This window comes from Anguilla anguilla, chromosome 13, assembly GCF_013347855.1.
Source record: "Anguilla anguilla isolate fAngAng1 chromosome 13, fAngAng1.pri, whole genome shotgun sequence".
Lineage (NCBI taxonomy): Eukaryota > Metazoa > Chordata > Actinopteri > Anguilliformes > Anguillidae > Anguilla > Anguilla anguilla.
Window position 1 is genome coordinate 26,870,974 of NC_049213.1, and position 19,830 is coordinate 26,890,803.

Consider the following 19,830-nt stretch of genomic DNA (forward strand, 5'->3'; position numbering starts at 1 on the left):
CATCGTGGCAACATAACAAAGACTAATCTCACTGAAAGAGCCAGGTCAGATAGCGGTACAAAAATGCCTCCATTACATTCAAAAGCGAAATGAATGACAGGAAACTATAGCCTTAGAGTTACATTTTGACTGCCTGTCACACACACTGAGCGTTGCTCTCTGTAGCTAAAATCGGGTTAAACCACAGCTTTAGCCCATCTGTTATTAAACAGGCCAAGTTTGTTTTCTTACAGTTTCAAGTTTGGAAAACTGTTACAGTTTTGCGCTTGCAAAGCAAAACAAATCCAGAATACGATTGTAACAGGATACCCATTTGACTTCTCATGCTGCTATACAGGGTATCCAGCTAGTTAACGTAACACTGGAACACTGCGTGCTCAGATCTCGATTTCTTTAGGCGCAATGTTAGGCTACATGAAGACACGCAACAAAATACAGCATTGACACATTTAGCGCAAACTTAAATTAACATGTTGCGACCTTATTATATTTCCTAAGCCAAGGAACAATTCACTTACCAATCAAAGAAGTCTCCGGTCAAGTATGGGAAAATCACAAGGAATTCGTAATCAGGATAAACAAAGCTGGACAAATAAACAACTAAGTAAACAAATTAATACGTGGCTGCTGCCGTCCTGCTCACCTTTCACAAGCTACGATAAAAGGAGTATTTGTCCCCGCTCTCTGCAATGTATTTTTTTAAAATGCGATCCTCATTACCAGCCTTTTCACACCGCTTCAGCGCCACTGCTGTGCCACGAATCATCCCACTCGCACTCCAGTCTCTGTGACACCGTAAAGCTGTTCCTCTGCCTTCTGAGCCGCGAGCCTTTGTGAAACCTCTTTGCAAGACAAACACCAAGCTCCCAGATTCTTGGAAATAACTCAAAGCCGAACAGCGACCCCAACTTTTCTCTCGACGTCAAATGACGATATTGCACTGAGTGTTCAGATATAAATGTTCCCTTTTATCAATTTAGGCTTTGTTCCATTTTCCTACTATCACAGAACAAGGTTTACCATCTTATTCGCTCACAAGTAGTCCAGATGAATAGCCGATTTAAAGGAGGTTTAAAGGAGGATTTATCAAATGAACCATGTAGGAAGAGAAGCCGGCGTATATTTAACTTCGTCTCCAAGGTCCCAGTAGCTCAAGGCAATTGAAAAGAAGTACGAAGCTTTCTCCTCGGAGAAATGAGTAGGGTATTGAGTTGCGGCGATCGCCCTTCCAGTCAGCAGACTCCGCACAACCCCCTGAATGCTAATGAGCGTCAGTGATGTCAGCAAGTCACCGTCCTAACATCGGTATAATTAGCAGCTTCAATGACTGCTGTTTTGGATTAATTTGCATGTAAATCGGACAATTCCATGAATCAACTGCCTAGAGTGCTGGTCGCACTTCAATGCGAGCAGTCATGAACCGCTCGGCTACAAGGGTCGCTCCGCAAACAAATCATTTCTGCTGTAGCCCTTTTAACACACGAAACCATCACGAACGATAGTAGGGGCAGAGCAAGCGAAGTTCAGAGCTCTCACGGCGGAGGGGGCTTTAAATGTGGCTAAATCGCGTTTATTTAGCCTAGACCATTGTCGATTTATGATGTAGCCAAGAAGTACAGCCCGAACATAATATAGGGTGACTTTTTCAATAGGCTAGACCTATATAGGCCCACTAATACAAAATAGGTTTTAGTGTTTTATTAGCTCAAGAATTACCACCACCAAGCACCAACACAGCATTTAATCCTTCTTGGAATTGAAGTTTCCATACTGTATTCGATTTACTGTGCTGCCAGGAAGTCCTGCATTTTGTCAGAGCAAATGGTAGCCTAGTATACGCATGGAATGTCTAGTTGACCTGGCCAGCACTAGTAAATTCATTTTAAGAATGCAGTAGTCTAATTCTGTTATTCGTTGTATTTATTCATTCAGCTGGTTATTCAGTTCAAAACCTGCCAATAACAGCAACATCTCTAAATATTCACAGTAGTTCTGCCTGTCTGCGTTTTATTCGATTGTAAACGATAAGGAAATGATAAGTACTGGAATGATAACAACTGGAAATATAAGAATGTATCAACACGGGACACTACCGTTTCACAAATAAATACAATTTAAAAAAAAATCAAATGTATAATAATTATACATTAATTTAGGTTCTAAAAAAGTCCAACTGAACATTATAGTGCATTCTAAAATGCATAGACTGTGGAAATAAAACGAACAATTTTGCCCTTTTAAAAGATGACCTCGTGTAAACTGAACATGTGCTGGCAGAATCAGTAACTGTTTCTGTTGAAAAGGAAATCTAAAAAACAGCTCCAGTTTTAACACAATAGTGAGATCATTCTACACTAGGCCTAATCTTTAGTAAATTATTCTTGACAATGCTCACCTCCCCCTTACGCCTCCACCATTTGGCCTGGCCCACGCCTACCCACCCAAATTATTATGATTTGATTAACCTTGTAGATTCTGATATAAACCTACCTGTATTAGAATGGCAAAATGTATACATTGACTGCTCCCCAGCAACAGCCAACAGATTGTTTCCATCTTTGCTATTTTTGTACATTGTAATCTTGCAAACACTTGCATGGCGTTAAGCTTCTAATGCCCTCTGAGCTTCTTTCCAGAATTAGTGTCAAGTGTTTAACTGCTGTTAATTTCCTTATTTGTTTGCATTGATGATAATGGCGAAATAACTATAGATAAAATCCTGAGATATCAAAATTGTCTTTTAATATGCTGCCAAACGATTTAAGGTCGATTTCAAATGAAAAAAATAGAAATACAAAAAAATAAAAACGGAGGTTTTTTTAGGACGGAGTGTGGCGCAGTGGGTAAGGAACTGCGCTTGTAACCGAAAGGTCGCAGGTTCGAATCCCGGGTAAGGACACTGCCGTTGTACCCTTGAGCAAGGTACTTAACCTGCATTGCTTCAGTATATATCCAGCTGTATAAATGGATACAATGTAAAGTGCTAAGTAAAAAGTTGTGTAAGTCGCTCTGGATAAGAGCGTCTGCTAAATGCCTATAATGTAATGTAATGTAATGTAAAAATCATGAAGGAAAAATTAAATTACATTTGGAATTTAATCACATAGTTTATAATTGCAAAGAATAAAAAAGTGTAAAATAGCCCAAATCCTGTTGATGTGAGGTATTCCTTTTTTTTTGTTTATGGTTTCCTTTAAAGTAATTCTGTGTGGTGATAGCCAGCCACTTGCAGTAAGGGCAAAGTAAAACATCTTTGCAATTGTGATACTATCACTAATCTCAGCATACAGAAAAAAAAGCTTGCAAGCTCAAGGTACAGAATGACCCTTTGGATTTAGAACAATTCTGTACCCCTCTATGTTAGTTTATCCTTCTGGTGCGACAGTGAAGTCCTGGGCTCAACTGATGGGTTGAGTTTTATCCTGTGTATTCCTGGCTTTGATTCCAAACGCACAGTAGCACATGGGGAGTGGAGTTTTCTGACCAGAGTTTCTGCTTTACATGCTGAAACAATCCGAATAACTTTATGAATACAAGGGTATCAATTACCATTGCTTCTGTACTTAGCCCTTCCGCTAGCTTTTTACAAGGGACCTGTGAGTGACAGCTCCCCAGTTCTCACAGCCACAGAGTAATTCCACAACCACTGAGTAGGCTGGACTTGGTTTTATATGGCATCCTGTTCACTCAGTATAGCATATAAAAACAGAACTGGACAGAGGCTACTGGAACATGGCTTGGAGAGAACTAAATATGCAGTGAATGTTTTGGGGAGATTGATTGTTAGCTTATCTAAAGAGGCATGGTCTTCTGCACGCACACATGTGTTACACGATCCACATTCCATAGAAAACAACTATGCACAGCTTGTGATGTGTGATTCAGTTATTTTGAGACAAACTGACACAACTCAGCGCATGAATTGTGAAATAGCTTTTTTTGGCATTTCTGACAAGATGCTATCTTACAATAATATTATTCAGTGTTTATCTAGGAACAGACAGAAATAAAAAATAAACATGGGGAAAATAAGCCTTCACTCAGAAAAAGGGAAAGTGTGGCACCCTCCCTGTGGAAAGACTATGGGGCTTGATTTAAACATGAAGCAGATTAAACTTTAATGGAAATCTATACATTTTACTGATTGGACCTATGTACCCAGAATTACCCAAAATAGCATTTTCCATTTAAATTTTTTCAGGAGAATGCCATCTTTTCATGTGGAAAATGCAGATGTCTATCTCTTAAAGTCAACAGAGGGCAGTTATATCTCCATCCAGCTGCTGGTAAATGGTCTGAGCCCATGGAGAGATAACTGTATGCTGACTGGGAAGCCCTGACTGATGTCAGGGCTTCCCAGTCAGCATACAGTTATCTCTCCATAACACATAAATAGTATTGGCACCAACTTCCTGTTGCCCGAGGCAAATGCAATCTCTGCCACGGTATTTCCATCCCTTTCCTGTGGATTTTCATCAATGCTATCCCATGTTCACACACACTCAGTTGGAGAAATGAACCATGCTTAGCTCAAGCAGACAGCTATTATAAGAAAACAAGAGCAGGTCAAAACCTAGTATACGGCTGGACCTCTCTGGCCGACCAATGGTGTAACTTCATCACTCACTCAGTCGCTCAGTCAGTCACAGACATTCGCGTTTGTAGGGCTGGCCCCGCTGTTGCGGTCCAGCCAAAAAAAAAAACAGATAAAAAGGGGCCACTGTGCATTTCATGCGTTACATTAACAGGCTTAATTCTTCACGGATGAAAGCTGAAATTATATTTTAAGGAGGGAAAAATAAAGCTTGTCGGTATTTAATTTGCTTCTGCGTTCTTCCATTTCGCTCTTTTCTCTTCGCTCTTCTCTCTCTCGTTCTATCCCTCTTGTGCTGGAGCTGTGTAATTCATTAGGCCACGCTGCGCCTGTTTGGTGCACCATGGGGCCCAGGGCTCCGAGATGACCTTGTGAAGAGTCTCTTCAGGGGCAGGCTATTTCTGCCCCTCCTGGCCCACTTAGACAAGAGTTTCTTTCTCAGAAAGTGTTGCTAGGACACGTCCATCAGAACATTCATTTACAGGGAGACTCTGTCTCCAGGGCTGACGAGTGCGCTCCTCAGAGAACATAATTTTCCTTATGCTTCAGATCCATATGTGGATTCTGATACCAAACACAGCTGCGATATGCCTGTTAACAGTGCAGGAAATGCTGCTTAAGGAGGTTCTAAAAAGATATCAAACTAAACTTGCACTGGAGGCTAACACAGAAATGCAATTAAAAATGACATCTACAGTATATTATTTGAAAAGCCTTATGAAATGCAGCATAGATTTAGATGCACTGTTTAGCATTCTAACCCATGCTTTGGAAGCCAACTGCTGAGTCATCCTTTATCTGATGAAGGAGCCAGGGTCACCATCATCTCTGCTGCCCTCATTACAGTTCATTGGCATGAACAGAGAAATAAAAACAACTAAATATTAAAAGCTGCTTTTTAGAATAGATAGCTTTCTGATAAAGTAAAGATAGCAAGAATGATCTTACAAAAATTACACAGTGAGCATAATGTGATTTAATGTGTGGTGGTGATTGTAGTGTTCAGAAATTAAGCTTAGAATATATTTGAACTATACAGTGAAGCATTTACATTTTATAAACTAAAGATTTGTAAGCTTGTAGGGAAAGATGGCTCAGTTGTGCATTAAAATATCTGCATGTAAGCATGAATATCATAATTTTATCAAATTCTATGAAATTACATACACGCATGCATGCACGCACGCGCACACACACACACACACACACACACACACAGACAGAGGTCTATGAAACAATCTAAGATGACTTATTTAGTGAACCAAGGCTGATGTAAAACTCCAAGAGAGGGCATCCAGTGGCAATCTTCCAGCTGAGCTCCCATATTACCCCACTGAAAAAAAAATCCATCATAGAACAGCAGGAGGTGTCAATATTTCCTATTTCCACACATTCCAAGAGCTGATTATTTTCATTCAGCAAGGCACTGAACTCTCTCTCTCTCTCTAGGGTGCAGGTGGAAAAATTCTATTAAGTTTGCTCTGATCAACATTGTTTTTTGTGAAAAAGCAGAAAAACACAACCAAATTAAATCAGCTGTCTCTGATTACACCATTGTGCCTTTCAGCTGAATGGCAATTCTGTATCTGTAACAAGCAATCCAAACATTTTCAATCATATAAACCCAAGCTAAACTAGGGCCCATTTAAATATTTAGTTTTTTGAGATGGCTCAAATATGAGGGTGTTCTTTGAAACATGGCACAATATGAATGGTCTCTGTAAATCTGTACAGTTGCCCTTCATAGATCATTGTCCGCACGTTCAGTGCATCAGCATATTCAATGGAATAACCACAGGGGTGGTTTTGGCTTTTTGGTTAAAAATGCTTCTCAAAAATGTACTTTTCTTTTCACAGCATGATACTGATACTACTACTACTACTACTACTACTACTACTAATAATAATAATAATTAATCACAGTTATCCACACTTGGCAAATTTAATTGGTTGTTTTTTTTATGTCACACTCTCTTTGTGTTCACTACTTTGCAGCAAAATGTCAATTAGTTTTCCCCAGACCATGGGAGAAAACAAGCTTTTAATGTAACAGATAAATTCAGATAAATTCCATAGTTCCAGCATTGATCAACATTAAACTGCTCCTTCATGACATAGAACAGAAATGAAATGAACGCAACCTTGTTTAAAAAGCAAGGGCAGTGAATTCATTTTATGCCCATCCGATAAGCGTATATGCCTCTCCAGTCTTGGCTCTCCAATCAGTTTAATGTGCTTCAGCCTTAAATTTGAATAATTACTTCTAATCATTAAGCAGAGTTACTGCTTAATTCACTTAAAAGATCATTAAGACTATATAAAAAGTAGTGTGCCCTTTGACATAATTTTAGAATTCTAAAAAAAAGAATGCTTCTACCATGCAGGTCATGCTAGAAGGAGCACAAATTTACTAAAGCATCAAAAAAAAAAAATGCAATGATACTAACAGCTCAGGTCTTTTATTTCCTCTTCTCCTCCGTCCCTTCAGGCAGCATGCATAGGCAAGCCAGCTGAAACCTCTGTGTTTTTCTGTGTTCTGCAGTCTGGTAAAAGCATTACCGCCCAGGAGGGCGTGGACTCCAGCTCTGGATGCGCAGCAAACCCTTCCTACACCAGAGACCGTCACCGTCTGTCTAGGGGAAAAAATCACCTCAGCCTAAAATACAGAAATGGACATGGTCTCATTCATCTTCAGGGAAAAGTATTATCTTTGGCTCCAGTTTTAAATACTTATATGATTTATAACTGCAAACGCCAACTCTGAAAATCATACAGGGGAGATATTACCTTTTAGAAAGAATGAGTTTATTTGGCAAATTTATATCCTGAAGTCCAGAAAAGAGGCACAGGCATCCAGGCAGTGGTTCAATATTTCCCAAGATATTTCAAAGTATGATACAGCTTCAAGACAATTGGGAGAATAGGAAGGGGGGACTCACACTATGAGCCCAGTTCAATAACATAATTTTATTGAACTACTGAACAAAAGCAAATTTTCAGTTTCTGACCAAACAAAATATCAATTTACAGCTCATGTTAAAGGACAAAGGCCTAACACGCATAATCTATGTAGCAGTGAAACTATTTTACTGTAAGGATGAGAGCAGATCAGGATGGTTTATCATTTTAAAATCCTATTCATTTGATCATAAATATAAGAATTGCAATAATATAAGAAATAAATGAAAAGAGCATGATCCTGGTTATCTTCTTTAGCAGGTTCACAATTCGAAGAGAGAAAATGGTGAGAACAAAGAAAAGCAAAAAGGGGATTAAGAGTGAAACTAATTCCAAATGAACTGAACAAAGGTGAGTGAGTTCAGATAAATTGCCAATGTAAATATAAGGACAAATTCTGATACAAATTGGGTCATAGTCCACTACGAATAAAAGACAAATTTTTGCCTCAGTCAATAATAAAGGGATTTTTATCCATCCGATTGCTCCATATCCAAGAGAAAAACATACATTGATCATTACCCAAACAGAAAATCAAAGACCTGTCATTACAGTAGCTGATTCTCAATTTATGAAGGGTTCTGGTGTTTACAGCCAGGTATGCAATGGGAAATTAATATGTCCAGAATCTCAGCCAAAGGTCTCGCTTAAGTCTAAACCACAAAATGCAAATCACGACAAGACCAGCAACAATCCTGGACATGAAAACAGGCCGGGTCAGCTCTTCAATCAATCAATCAATCAATCAATCAAGCTTTTCTCCAGTATCATTTACTTTTTCCTCACTTTCCTTTTTTTGGGTGGGGGGCATTATTCTGCTTTCCTGTTTTTCATTTCAGTTCAATATATGCGCTGCATTTCGGTTTGTTTGTTGTCGGCCATTAGGAAACAATTCAAAAGGATAACATCCTGCAAGCATTTAAGGAGCCGGGTAGAAGGCCTGTTTATAAAATATGTGCCTCTCACTCCTATATGTTTATTTTAAGGGGGAAAAGGGGCGGGGGTTTGTGGGGTTAAGAATACACTGATGAAATCCTGGGCCTACCCCCTTTCACACTTCTACACACTCTTAGCACGCTTTTCACTCCGAGTTTATCTCCTGTGGGTGCCCCACAAGCTTTGGGTCTTCACGCACAGACAATCCTCTGTGCAGCCACAGGCGAGGGCATGCACAGAGAAAGCAAATGAATTATGCTGCGGGGAACACAGGACTCCTTTTTGACCTCGATATGGGAAAGTTTTTTCCCCGTCTTCCACTGGCTGGAGCACTCCTGGCTACGTCACTTCTCATTACGGGATGGGTGATTACAAGTGGAAATTACTGAAAGTGTCTCTGTGATTTGGACGCAGTACCAATTCTGTCTAAAAGCATTTAGATTGGGCCTGCAAATCCTCCCTTTCGAACATAAGCTTCAAAATGAAAGTGCATTGCCTATTAGGAGACCTCTCCCGGCCTGATGTAGGGATCCATATTGAGGAGGAGGACACACAGTTAGGCCATATTCTCCTGAGACCCGGCAGGAAAAAAGTATTTACACCTCTCACATAATACAAGAGTCCTGGAAGATATCAACATGTTGCATTGAATGTCCCTTGTACTGTAGGTTTCAGCATAGTAGAATATATGATTTTTGAGATTAAGACCTACAGGAGACAAAAATTAATTGCTCTTTGGAGGTTATGCTGTTTTTTCCTTCATGCTTCAGAAGCACAATAAAAAACAACATTAATGTACGTCAGAATTCACCTATTAAAGTTTAATGAGATGCAAGGAACTAGTCTGAAGAGAAAAGTCAGAAAAAATCACCACTGGAACACAACTCTTTTGACAAAGATTTCTATTCCATTTAGATTTCTCCCCTTGGCTTGTGACTCATGATGTTAATTCATGTTAAAAATGCTTAAACCATTTGCTTGCGGGTGGAATGTTTAATCACCGCACATTATTATTCACGCTTGGTGAGAGAAGTGACTGTTGCTATGCTCTGCATCTGCCACCAGCTACTTCAAAGAGAACATTAGCAAATGCACTCACAGTGATGAGACTGTGACACAGTCCCACTCTGGGCTCACACCACTCAGTCGTGTATGTTACAGAGTGTGTGTGCGTGTGTGTGTGGGTGTGCGTGCGTGTGCGTGTGGGTGTGTGTGCGTGTGTGTGTATGTGTGTGTGTCTGTGTGCGTGTGTGGCCAATACGCCTTCACTTGGCCAATGTACTTGGTCAGAAAATCAAGCCTTTCACACGAGTGGCTATTCGCTGCCTGGAGAGCAGGATTGGCACTGAAAACTGATGATGTCCAGTAGCATTACCCTCAGATGATACTGCCCGAAGGAGGACACAGAGGTCAGCCTATCAGCCGCAGCTTTCTTCAGATGAACTATTTATCAGACGTGCTGAGGAGGCTTTCTCTCCAGCACTTTAGAGTAACGGTCCTTGGCTTTCACTAAATCACCTCCTCCCAATCAATATGAAGCCCCATGAGGCTCCAGGCCTCTACTGACCTTTGGACATACCTGGCTGAGCCTATTGATCAGATGCATTTGCATTTAGCTGTATCAAACAGTGATTCTCTCTCTTTTCTGAATACCCTCTGCTTCCCACCGCCCCCCCACCCCCCCCCCCCCCACCCCAAAAAAAAAAAAAAAAAAAAACTAACTGAATCAAACCAATGAGCACTGTCAAAGACAGACACACTACTTCATGATTTCCACTGATTGCATGGAAAGGCAAACTATTGCATTTCCAGCAGGGCATAATGCCAAGTTTTTCTGCTTGAACAGGTGGTGTCTGTATCTCACAGAAAGGCTATGTGATTTACAGAGTGCAGTTTCAGCATAAATATGTGGAAAAACTAAATAAACATGAAGAAAAAAACACTCAGAAATTGATGTGAATAAGCAGTTTTATTTTTTTTTTTTTTGCAATGACATGGCATAAATTTGAGCATCACACAAGAGCTTACCCAATATACAAACTTTTGCCATCTGGCACCCATTTGGCTAACATGCGCAAGTTATTGTGGATATTAAAAAAGAAACCGTTTTGTAGTCTTTAATCTGAACGTGTGGTGGAATGAAGAGCTTGCTTTCAGTCAATCTATGAACCTGAAGTGTAGGCGAGAGCAGCTTCTGCCAGGGCTTGACGGAGGTTAAAAGAAAGTGCGGTGACAAGCCCCTTCACACTCTCAGAATTCCTAACCACAAATTACCATTTTCGAGTGCAGGGTTGAAATTCAGCACCTCCCTGGCTAGCAGGCCAGGCAAACTTTGGAGATCATATGTTGACCAATGCAGTGGTTAAACTTGGGGAACCCCATGGCAATCTCTAGCGGTATTCACAGGGCCAGACCAGCTCTGGGTGGGTTTTAAGCAGAGCCAGCTGTTGTGACCTGAATCTGTCCTACAAAAGAGGCTGCAGAAAATTATATTTAAAACCCAAAAATAATTACAAAAATTAATGAACAGCCAAGAATATGACATCTATAATTGTATTTATTTTTGAGAAAAGCCACTTCAGATGGACAAGTGTCAGCAGATGTGAGGAATGATGGTAGAGAGAAGGCCTGTGAAAGCCATAATGGGAAAGTAGTAGAGTTCTGTCAATCACCTCTTATAATGATTAAAATCACAGAGTAATAGCATATGATATCTCCACCCACTAAGTGGCTCACAAGGCTTCAGATACCCTGCACACTGCTGCCTGTCAAATGAGTAGCAGCATGGAACAGGCCAATATATCCACGTAAAGATATATAACTACACCAGAGTGTTATTTACAATACTGCTTTAAGAATGTGGCACAAAGCAGATTCGAATGAAATCTAAATGTGCAGCAGGGAAAACTGTGGTGATTCTTTTAGGATTTAGGCCTTCCATAGTAAAGAACCTGCTGCCTGCCTATTGGATCAACATTATGGAGTTTCTGGAATGTGTAAAAATCTAATCAAATATAAAAACATCAAAGTAAGAGAAAAATCCTTCCCTATCCTTCCCTGACGCATTTCATGTTCCTCTCATTGTCTTGGCCTTCTTACTGAAGGCTGGCTAATTGTTTAGCAATGACATTAAATACAAAGGAGACATGACTCACGCTAATATCCTTACAACATTCGTCAAACGAAAGGCCTTCGGAAACAACCACGCATATAAAATGAATCTGACAGTGACAGAGCAAAATGAGTCACTTCTGTAAACTTTAACTGAGGACTGTACCGATCATTCAAGTGATTACCTTGAAAAAGCTTTGAAAGAAATTAGGTACATGGTAAAATAATGACACATTTCAATTGTTATACATTTTTCTTTTTAGCAGGGACAGTTTCCTTCACAAAATGGTCATACACTAAACTACTGATACCATCAGTAATGACCCAAGTTGTCGCCGTATCGTTGTGCAAAGGAATGTGACAAATCTGGGGCAAGAAACAAACTTTCACAAACAGTATATTGCACCTTTATCACACTCAGCTAGTCCTGAAGGTGTTAGGTGCATTACAAACATTCCAGAGCAGTAAAGGTTCTTGCATATTGCAGAAAGTGAATGGTTAAAATGCCCTGTTTCTGGAATCAGAGCCTGTAGTCTGCCATGCCACCTCCCTCTCCCATCACCAGTAACTGCTTACGATGAGTCAAAGTTTAAAACAGTGTGGTGTGGACAGATGAAATGGTGTTGGGGGGGGGGGGGTCAGTATGTAGTTCTGCACCCTCCAAACAAGCTATTAATTAATGAAATAAATATGTTTCCCATTTTCTCTGCCCTTGCGGTTTCAATGCTCAGGGCTGCTTACGAAGCAGTGCGTGCTGGGAGCCGAGCGGGAATGACATCAGCATTCAGGAAGGAAGCACGACAGCTTTTAATGATCACGATCCCCCTCTCACTGTCTACAGAGAGAGCAAAGGAGCAAAGGAACTCCAAACAAGAGAGGAAAAGAGTCTCCTGCAGGAACCCTGCAAACCAGCACACAAAAGGAGAGGGCTGTAAAGGTACCAGGCTTAGAGCCGAGAAGAGCTTCAAAGCAAATCCCCTGCTTTATATACCATTTTATTACAAGAGGCAGACAGCATGAGGTTTAGGCAGACAACCTACACGCTTATGAGTACCTTTGGTCAGTCTTTTTTTATATAAAACTGACTGCTGGAGTTTACACAGTGCAAACACCATTTTCTTGTCACCCTGGTAACAGCAGCCCTCAGTTCACACACTTCTCTTACTTCATACATTTCAACCAGAGAGTGGGGAGAGAATGACAAATTATAGCTAAACGTATACAAGTAAAATCGAATATTCATCATTTGCAGAAGGATTATGTTTTAAAATCGGGGTAGAGGAGAATTCAGTCCAAATGCTAGGATATTTAAATGGGAATGACAATGTTCTGCAGCTCAGGGAAGTTTCAGTGAAAGCTGACCAGCCCCATTTTCCTATTAAGCAGAGAAGTGTTTCTCAGTAGTTTCTCAGGGCTGTGCGGTGGAATGGTTTGAGAGTGAGACTGTGCGTCACTTGTACAGCTGTGGCTGCGTTAACCCACATTGCTAGTGTCTAAAAAAAACCCCACCGGTTTCACAACGCAGACCCACCAGGGACCTAATGTCTTCCAGTTAAACCAATAGAACTTCAAAGCCTAAAGCAATACCATCAATCTGTGAGGGTGTCATTTCAGAACCATCCAGCAAAATTCCAATTTAAATCTATCCAGTCAATCTGAACCATCTTATGAGCATCAGATGAGACAGCCAAGGGAAAGCAGTGTGGCACAGCCTTGTACTAAATATCCAGAAGAAAACGAGAGGGATCTCTATGGGATCTATCTGTTCCTGGGAGGGGCATTGCTGTTATGCCCTTGAGTGTGTACTTAACCTGAATTGCCTCCGTTCATAACAAGCTAGATAAGTGGGTGTGTAAAAAAAAATGCAAGCACATAAGGCACACAGGATAAAACATCTGCTAAACATGTAACAATGTCCTGTGATCCTCAACAGCATAGTCTGTTAGAAAAATAGTATGTTTGCTTTAAAAAACAACGCATTTAAACATTTGACATTCCAGCACATTATATTTTTGGGATGGATACCACCATTATCAGAGGAATGCATAACTAAACACTCAACATCTGGGACTGAGGATCATTTTATCTATTTTTGCCAAGAAATACATTTATAAATGTGATTATCTTATAAAAGAAGGAAGAGTGTCACTTCAGAAGACTAAGAGTATCTTTGTTCCTGACGTGTGTGGCTTTGGTGAGCACATGTCACATGGCCTACAGATATGGCCTGTCTAAAATAATGCCAGGACTGTCTTTCTGATCAGCTGCAGAGGGATATGATGGGCAGAGTTGCTGGGGGCGTGGGTGGCTTTTTGTGTGTGTTTTTTGGGTGTGCGCGAACTCCTGCGTTCTCTTCCAGCAGGGATCTCGCCTGTTTGACAGACAGCCAAGACTTCCCGCAGGTCCGAGAGGGGGGAAAGTTCATGAGCACAGCAGCAGAAAGAGACACATTATAATTAGCCACAGGCTCGCCAGTTCTCAGCCTGTCATACAGTGACCTTTCTATCGTGCTTATTGGGGTGCTCTCTCCCTCTCTGTTTCTCTCTCACTCCTTTTGCTCTCTCACTCTCCTTTCTATCTCTCTCTCTCTCACACACACACGCGCACGCACACACATGCACACACGCAGGCAAGCACACATAAAATATTTCCCTTCTGAGAAATATATCCATATCCGCTGGCAAAACCCTCCAGAAAGATGACTGGGTTTACTGTAATCTTGTTCATCTTGACAGGAGGAGAGAGGAGATGAAAAGCAGGTGGTAAAACAATCTCTATGGTGAAGGAGAGTTTTGAGACCGACACAAAGGGGCTGCACATACGTGTAATGGTGAGAAGCCTCGCCTCTGCTGGCCTCCTCTCTCACACCAGACCCTCTCAGATTTGGGAAAATAATTAAGGGAAGCCGCAGATTACAGCCTGCTGGAAACGGCATCTTAAACCATCTCCAGTCCCGGGCCAGGAAGCCTGCTAGCTAAGAGAGAGAGAGAGAGAGAGCCGCAAGAAACTGATTTCTTGGGCAGATCTGCTGGCTGGGTGCAACACACAGTCCATGCATACCATCCCCACGGCGTGCGCCAAAGCAGGTTCCTGATAACGGCTGAACTGTGCCCCTGTCATCTCTGTGCAAATAGGGGCTTCGTTCTGGAATGATACCATGCTAGATTCCGCTCACAAATTACCACCCGAGCTGTAACAAGGAATTATGGGATGAATATATTTCTGGAATGGTGAGCTTGTCAGAATAGTAGAGTCATAATGGCTATATCCAGTTACTTACTCTGACGGTAATTTCATTAGAACTGGAGTTGAGCCTGGGCAAGGCACTGGCATCCTGCTGACTAGCTGGCCCATGCAGGGAGTTACCCCTCCATACTGGAATGGCGTATTTCTGGCACAATTATGGGGATGGGTCCAGGCCGAGTGAGAAGGGTAGAGCTTACTTACATAAGTAAGGACTACCAGCTACTCAGCCAGTCCAGATAGTCTTTAGTGAAGGAACGCAAACTAATATTTCATATGTTATGGTTCCCCTGGTGGTTGAACTCTCTACTGACCAGGCCAACACTGTCCTCTCAGCCTGACACACAGAAAGGCTGATGGACACACTGACAGAAATGCTTTTTTATTTCTAGCAAATATTAAACTGCTATGAACCCAGCTTTAAATATGCACAAATCTCAAAGAAACCTTTTTGCAGTATAAGCTGTTGCACACACTGACACATACAATGTATTTGAAAACAGAAAATCCTTCCCTTTTTAACTTTACTTTAAATCTATTGTTAAAAGACTACTGTACCTACTGTAGGACAGACATTTTCTTTTTTACAGGTATGCTACCGGTGTGTAGTCCTTTCTTTCCTGAAGCAGACCCCATGAGGAAAGGAGGATAAGCAAGAAGTAGATCAGATGGAAAAAAAATCCTCTCTTAAACCCCATGGGCGTGTAGAGGCTTTGTGCCAATCAAAGAAGCAAATCCATCCAATGGCAGGCCTTGGTCTCAGAAGAGAGGCTGAGAACCAAGCGTGAGACGTATTGGAGTAGTTGGGTGAGGGGAGGTTTGGGGGGGGAGCTTCGTTCACGTGACGACCTGGTTGAGACACACCACTTCATCATCACACACTTGGTACAGGCAGCGCTCTGAAGGAGCCTGGTTTACACTGAAGTAAGGAATTCACAATGCTGCTCTATTTCTAGAGAAACTGTGCAAATACCCGATGAGACACCTTCACTCTGCAAACAACGAGGACACAGATGTATAATAAAGGTTGGATTTCACTGCCCTCTGCAAGGTTATTTTTCACTTCACCTTCTCTTCCCTGAAGTCCGTTCACTGTCATGTTCAGAAATTCTCTTACCGCCACCCCCATGTTTTTATGAATCGCCACTGTTTTGAGTGCGATGGACCAAGGTTTCCAATAGTGATGACATGAAAACCCCTTACAGGAGACGGCAATATGGAACATTTTCAGCTTCTACCTGATACCATTTTCATTATTCCAAAAACTACTGTGTTTTGGTATTTTGAAGGCATTGTCTAAACAGTGGCTTCATGAAGATTCATATCCTATGCAAGAGCTGTCTTGCCCTTCTGTGTATCACAACACATCATTCAGAGTTCTGGAAGTTTCTCTTCCATGGCATATCACCACACGGCCTCATGCAGGCCTCTGGGCTCCCATGCCAAGGTTGTGGGTTAAGACAAAGACAGCTCGAACCACAAAGAGAAGGAAATTGAAGAAAAAAAACCTTTCATTACACCCTCATTTGTCAGCTTGTGGGATGGCTTGGCAACAGTCCCCAGCAACCCCACCACCACCCAACCATCCCTGCACCCCTCCCTAGTGCTGCCATCCATAAGCAGCCGCGAAGCGCATCCATCCCCAGACAGTTAAATTAGTCTGAAAGGGCACTTCTGCAGCCCAGTGCACATCAGCTGGCAGCACCGGGACCCCGCTTGCCTCGCCTCACCTGCTCTCTCAGAGTGGAATTTGGGGAGCGTCACAGTCCTAGCGGGTGGCGCACTGACATTCACGCCCTTGTGATCCCGCTACCTCCGCCGCGCGGGCGGGCCCCACATGCCTCGGTCTGGAGCAGCTGCGTTCGGTACTCTGCACGGCTCACCGCAGGGAGGTCCCTGCTTCCAGAGGATGCTGTTTTGCATCGGAAAACAACTAACAGCCTCATTCCAGCCCGAACATTCCCTCAGCACACATTTGAGAAAGCAAGTGCCTGTGAGAGGTAACAGGCCAACATCTGCACACAGCTAGAAGTTCTGTTGTTTTTGTTTAAATGAAAGGCGTGGCTAGAAAAGATTAAAAAAAAAAAAAAAGATAATCACACCGCAAGAAATGGAATGCCTTTGTGGGCGATGCATCATTCAGAAGCAAAATAAATACATTTACTATAGGTAATTTCCCTCTTTGCCTTTTGAATGCTTATTACAGTTTTAAGGAGCTTTAACTATTCCACAGCTTTAGCTTTGTTAAATGATAAATGGGCCCCAAGGGGCTCCTAAAAATCCCTGGTTCTAAATAAATCAGCCCGTCACTGTACTGCATCACTATCTGACACACGACCTTGCTCTGGTTCACATAGTATTTACATTCATGGCATTCTGTCCCTCTACCACACAATACTGTCCGCTAACTCCATAACCAAGTCTCCTCTGCACATGTGCAATTGGTTGAGCAGCCTTGAGCAGGAAAGGTTAAGGTCAAAGCACAATACCAAACGTTCCATCAAGATTCACACAGCTTAACACGGCCCATTAACATTTAACACATGACCTTTACCCAATTTTCTCGGTTATCTCTGGTCATAGCATTGACTACTACTACTGATATATATATATATATCCCACAGAATAAACAAACATTGCCTTCTTCAGCCGTTCATAGCCTTGCCGTTAAGATCTCATTAAGCATGCGTGTTCAAACAGTATTACAGCAATGAGCAACCCGAACATTCAAAAGCAAATCAGCTTGAGAGTGTGAAACCATAAGTCTACCATGCTTCTAGTATTCTGTCCCACAGACAAAGGGACCAATTCAAACTTCAAAAGCTGCTAGTAAAGGATACCATTAAACCCAATTTGCACAGCTTCTCTTCATTTAATTTACCGTGAGACAAAGATCTGAGGACCTCATCAGTCCTCAACGAAACAGAAAGACTTCTTTTCACATTCATTTAAAACGAAGATCAGACACAGGCTCTTCAAGCCATTCTCTAACAATGTAAAGGTGGCTGAGAGATAACTAAAAAATGACCTGCATTTTCTGTGTTTAAACTGATTCTGCATTGCAGGATGACAGCATCTGTCTTCTGTGAGTATTGCAGTCTGTTATTTGGCTCACAGAAGAATTGAATTAATATCTCCTGCTGGGAAGAGAGCTGCAGCATGGCCAATTCCATTTCCATTGCTGTCAGCACAAAATCTGAAAAGGGATGGATATATGTCTCAAAACTATTTGTACCAGAAACCCCTATTAGGTCATGGAAATACTTTTCCCTGAAGGTCCATTTCAACAATAGCAACATAAATATCTTTGCTCAGGAACAATCGTAATATTTTTTTACCTCAGCCTTTTATTTTAAACACAGGTTCCATTTCCTCCTGAAGGATAATAAAAAATGGACATCTTTATTTAGCATTGTTCACTATAGAATCCATGTGACACTGTGTAGCAATGTAAAACACTGACACTGATACAGCAATGCTGTTGGGACAGCGACAGTTTCATGTTGCCACAAGTTAAAATGGTCATATTAATAAAAGACTTTGCATAATTTCCACAGCACGAGACACAGAGACGGCAGATTTAATCATATATTTTGTAAAAACATAATAAAGCTAATTGCTCCCTTGTGCATCTTCGCATACATTACCATACATAAATTAGCAAGTTAAAATGCATATGCAGATATCCTGAGAATCACAGGGAAGCTATTGGATTATGAGTCGGATGAGAATGCTACAATCGCTGGCAGCAGAAAGAACAAAAAAACCAGGACAGCAAATTGAACAGCACCGATAACACAGAGGAGCGCAAAACAGAATGCTTTAGCTTTGTGAGAGAGGAGTGTCTGTCTCTCTGTTGTTCCCTCGACTTCACTCTCTCACTTCCTCTCCAGTTGGAGGTGGGCGGAGTATGGCAGGCGACACTTGTGTGTGATGGACAGGTTCTCAGACAGCTATTTCTGTAGCTCCTCTTATCCGAGACCTGGCTCATCAAGTACCGAGTGACAGATCGTTTAGTGTGGGTCCCCACACTCTCTCCTCCTGCCTGCGTGTGTGTCTGTGTGTCTGCGTATGCATCTAGGGGGGAGTTCCAAACTGCAATCTGTTAAAGAGGACAATTTTTACTGAAGAGACTAATTAAATCTGTTGGATTTGTATAAGCCCTCCAATAATAATGGCTCCCTTGAAGTGTGCTTCCTTTGAATTTACTGAGAGGCGCTTCATCAAAATAAAAGCTCTCCACATCTATGCTGTCCAGGAGATGGCTGAATGTACATTCCATTTGCAAGCTATGTTACGCAGGTTTATTTGCACCATTTCTTCTTCACTGATTATGAGGCTTACAATAGCAGGTAGAAGGCAATTCATATTGAATGAAGGACTCTGAAGGGCACCGCAGGATTGTGCACTGCCCAAAAACTCATGGGTTTAGTATCCAGATATTCAACTATTCACATGCACAATGTACTCTGAGTGTAAAGTACTACATTTACTATACCCAAATAGAGCTGTAGAGCTGTAGAACACAAATTAAACATATTAAAGCTCAAATGTGAGGACCAACCCTTTTAAGGCCAGACTCGCCTCAAAATCAATGAGTCGCTAACATCACGAGAGAGATAAAAAGGACCCTCAGTAAGGGGGGGGGGGGTGTATAATGGTGGAGGGGGAGGGGGGGCTCCCATGTGCCTTCAAATCAATGGCTGTGCTCATGGCCAAGAGATACAAACGGCACATCACACATTTTATCATTTTCTCCTCCCTCCTCTCCCCCGCTCCTTCAGGCTATTCTCACACCTCATCCCCCCATCGCAGATCCACCCTCTTTCAGGACTCCAGTTCCAGCTTGGCATGCAGCCCCCACCTAAATTAACGGAGAGCCAGTGCAGGCTTTCAGTAAGTTCTGAATCAGTCATTGCGGTGGCCTTGGGGGGGCGCTGGCGCGCAAATGGGTCACGGCAGCCAGTGGGGTCAGGAAGTGACGAGGA

The 19,830-nt window shown here is 41.9% G+C and overlaps 1 protein-coding gene across 5 annotated transcripts in view; it reads right to left on the bottom strand.

The window, feature by feature from the left end:
* prickle2b (prickle homolog 2b) overlaps window positions 1-19,830 on the bottom strand; it is a 71,395-nt gene that overhangs the window by 15,577 nt on the left and 35,988 nt on the right. The window contains exon 1 of one of the 5 annotated variants that reach the window (XM_035389483.1): window positions 644-1,459. The exons of 3 other annotated variants lie outside the window; for them this stretch is intronic. The gene's annotated coding sequence lies outside the window, so the exon portion shown is untranslated. Of the gene's footprint in view, window positions 1-518; window positions 1,460-19,830 lie in introns of those variants that run through there. One more of the 5 variants, XM_035389484.1, reaches the window with a different exon arrangement.